General features: G+C 43.9%; 1 long non-coding RNA gene across 1 annotated transcript; it reads right to left on the bottom strand.

The window, feature by feature from the left end:
* Positions 1 to 1,063: 1,063 nt before the first annotated feature.
* On the bottom strand, positions 1,064 to 3,294 carry LOC146894807 (uncharacterized). The gene is made up of 2 exons (XR_015001105.2): positions 3,054 to 3,294; positions 1,064 to 1,333 (listed from the first exon to the last, which is right to left on the bottom strand). It is a non-coding gene; the product is annotated as an uncharacterized LOC146894807 (long non-coding RNA).
* Positions 3,295 to 3,632: the final 338 nt, after the last annotated feature.

Raw genomic sequence — 3,632 nt, 5'->3', positions numbered from 1 at the left:
TTGTCATGTCTTTTTAAAACTTAAAAGATGGACTTAATTTTTTTTTAAACAGGCTTTTAGCATGTTGAGCAGAAAGGACTGAGTCCCATTTGTCTGTCTCCACACATCCATGCAGCCGCTGCTGCTGTAAGCACCTCAGCACAGTGGTGACTTCGGCATGATTTTAAGATGCATTTTTTTTAAACATTTGACATAGTGATAACTTCTGTTTGTTTTTAGCCTTTTAAAAAACTTAATACTTTAGATTCTTTTAAGACGAACTGCTGGTCTAGAGTTTTGGAGATCTTCAGCAGTCTCCATCTTAAACTGTTGGGATACAGTAAGAATATTTAAAAACAATTCTTGTATGAACACTGTAGTGATGGTTCAGCTGGTGGAGCAGATGCCTTTGAAGTATGAGGGCTTGAGTCTGAGCCCCCAGAACTCATGTAGGAAAAAAGCCAGGTGTAGTTGCATGTGCTTGCGATCCCAGTCCTTGAGAGGCAGAGGCGGCGGGGGGGTCTGTGAGGCTCACTGGTTTGTCAGACTAGCTTACGTGATCACTTTCAGGCCAGTGAGAGACACTGTCATCTCACATATATATACAGGAATATATATCTATATTTACATATAAAATATATATGTATGTATAAAAATATAAATATATATGCATGCATACATACATACATATATGTAGATACAAATAGGATCTGAGGAATGATACCTAAGGTTGTCCTCTGGCCTCCACATTCATACTACACATGTACACCCCCCACACCATATATGTGCACCTGCACACATCACACAGCACACATGCATGATGTGGGATTTCCCTCTGTATGTTGTGAATACCATTGGCTAATAAAGAAACTGTCTTGGGCCTGCACAGGGAATATCGGTAGGCAGGGAAAACTAAATTGAATGCTGGGAGAAAGAAGGGCAGAGTAAGGGGAAGCCATGAAACCACCGCCGGGAGACATATGCGCTGAAACTTTGCTGGTAGGCTACAGCCTCATGGTGATGCACAGATTAATGGAGATGGGTTGAATTAAGATGTAAGAACTAGCCAATAAGAAGCTAGAGCTAATAGGCCAGCAGTGATTTAATTAATACAGTATCTGTGTGATTATTTCGGGGCTGAGCAGCTGGGAACAAACGGCCTCCTCCAACACATGCACACGTAAATGCACATACATATAACTTTCCTCTGAAAAGTGATGGCCACTTGAGGTCTGTGTGTCTAGAGGCAAATCCTCAGAGCCTTCCTGGTCTTACCAGGAGAAGCCCTGCTTCTCCCCTCTTTAACAGTTCTCCATCAGTTGAGGGTTTCACGAGGGCTTTGCAGGTGGCAGGACTGAAAAAAAAGAAAGAAAAATTATGCCCCCTTTTCTTTCTCCTATAAAAACATGCCTTTAATTTGTGCCTTTCCATCATCTCATATAGCTTTCCAAAACATGAGACTTGCACATAAAGACAGCCTGCGCCGGGTGGGCTGGGGATATCCAGGCCTGGATCATTAACCAGGGCTCAGTGGAGGAATTAAGTTGTTTAGCTCTCAGCTCCAGGCCTGGTGAAATAGGTAGTGTTTCAGCTCAGTCCTTTGTGGGATCCAGGCTGCCAATATCTCGGCTTTGAAGTGGTTTTCCCTCCTATGATGTAACCGCGTTCCCTTGCTGGGCCTGAAGAGGCATTTCTCATGCTCTCTCCCCTACCCCCACAGTCATTCAATATGCCAGCTTGTGAGTCTAATCACACTGCCCCCTGCTTTCTGGATGTTCTCCTCCCCAGTGCTCTTGCTCCTGCATTAGATAATTTGAGGAATGACAATTGCAAGATATTCTACTTGTAGGCGTGTGCCTGTGTGCATTTGGGGAGCAGGTGTTGGGGTATAGTCAGTTGCTATTAATTTTTTTCTGTGTATATTTATTTGTGTGAACATGTGTGTGTGTGTGTGTGTGTGTGTGTGTGTGTGTGTGTGTGTGTATGGAGACCAAGGTCAACCTTGGGTGTCATTCCTCAGGAAGGTATCTACCTTGCCGTCAGAGACTGGCTTTCACTGGCCTGGAGCTCGTCAGTGAATAAACTACAATGACAGGCAAGTCAGTCCCGGGATGTGCTTGCCTCTGCCTCCTCAGCACAGGAAGTACAAGCCCAGCCACCACACCTGACCTTTGAAATATGGATTTTATGACTCAAACCTTGGCCCTCATGATTGCTCAGCAAAATCTTCACTGACTGAGCTATTTCCTCAGCCCTGTTTTTTACCCTCTCCAGTCCCCCATCCCCCCTTCTTCTCTTTTATTCCTTTCTCCTTTCTTCCCCCTTTCCCTCCCTCCCTCTCTCTCTTCTGAGTCTTCTGACATGGCCCAGGCTGGCCTAGAACTTATAGTTTCCTGCCTCAGTCTCTCAAATGCTGGAATCACAGGCATTCATTTTCAGACTGTGTTTAATTTCTTTTTGCTTAAAATCTCTCTGAATTTATCTTTTCAATTGGGCTTGTATGTAAGAGTGACTCTGCTAGTCACACATATGTAACATACAGAATATATTCCACATTTGTAAATATAGACATACTTAGATGTATATATACATACTTACATATATGGAATACACACACACACACATACGTACACATGGTGTAGGAGGGCCTTCTGTCTATGTGTTACTTTCATTGGTTAAATAAAGAGACTGCCTTGGCCTTTTGATAGTGCAGAAAATTAGGTGGGTGGAGTAGACAGAACAGGATGCTGGGAAGAAGGCAGGCTGGGAGAGCCGCTATGGAGCCAGCCGCCAGGTCAGACATGCTGGATCTTTCCCGATAAGCCACGACCTTGTGGTGACATACAGATTATTAGAAATGGGTTGAATCAAGATGTGAGAGTTGACCAATAAGAAATTAGAGATAATGGGCCAGGCAGCAATTTAATTAATACAGATTTCTGTGTGATTATTTCGGGGGTTAAGCTAGCACCTCCATACAACACACACACACACACACACACACACACACACACACACAATTCACAATAGTACAGGGCTTACGTGGCTGTTTAATTTCCACTAGAGAACTTTACCTCACCCCTTTCCTGGTTGATTGTTGAAGAAAACAAGGCTGTGGCATATCCTCAGGCCAAAGTTTTCCAGAAGTCAAAGGTCTGAATTCTCTTTTCTGTCCATGGGTCTTGTCTTGGTCCTGCTCCCTTGGAGTAAAGCCATATAACCAGAGAGCTGGTTCTATGATCTCCTCAGACCTCCGTGTGAGTCATTTTATTACAACCACAGTGCATGTCTCCAGCCTGCAGTGAGAGGTACGAGCCAGACCATCACATGACATGTATATTGATTATCAGAAAGTTTCTGAAAACACGATCAAATGATACTCTGTTACCATGGCAACGCTGACAGCAGTAACAATGACAAAAGCAGCTGGGAACTGAATAAAGACCTCCCTCGTGTCTCAGCACTGGGGTCTGCGAGGAGGAAGGGCTTCACAGCAGATGTAAACACCCCACTGGAACGGTCACCGAGTTTAGGAAATGTTTTCATCATTGGTACGTGTGATTTTGATCTAAAACAAGGGCAGAATGTATGCAAGGGTACATTCTTCCACCCCAAAAAATTTTTGGCAGGACTCATAATCAAGGCCTTAATTT

The sequence above is a fragment of the Myodes glareolus genome, chromosome 5 (genome assembly GCF_982192425.1).
Source record: "Myodes glareolus chromosome 5, mMyoGla1.1, whole genome shotgun sequence".
Lineage (NCBI taxonomy): Eukaryota > Metazoa > Chordata > Mammalia > Rodentia > Cricetidae > Myodes > Myodes glareolus.
Note: the sequence above shows the minus strand (reverse complement) of the source record. Positions and strands in the feature narration are given on the sequence as shown.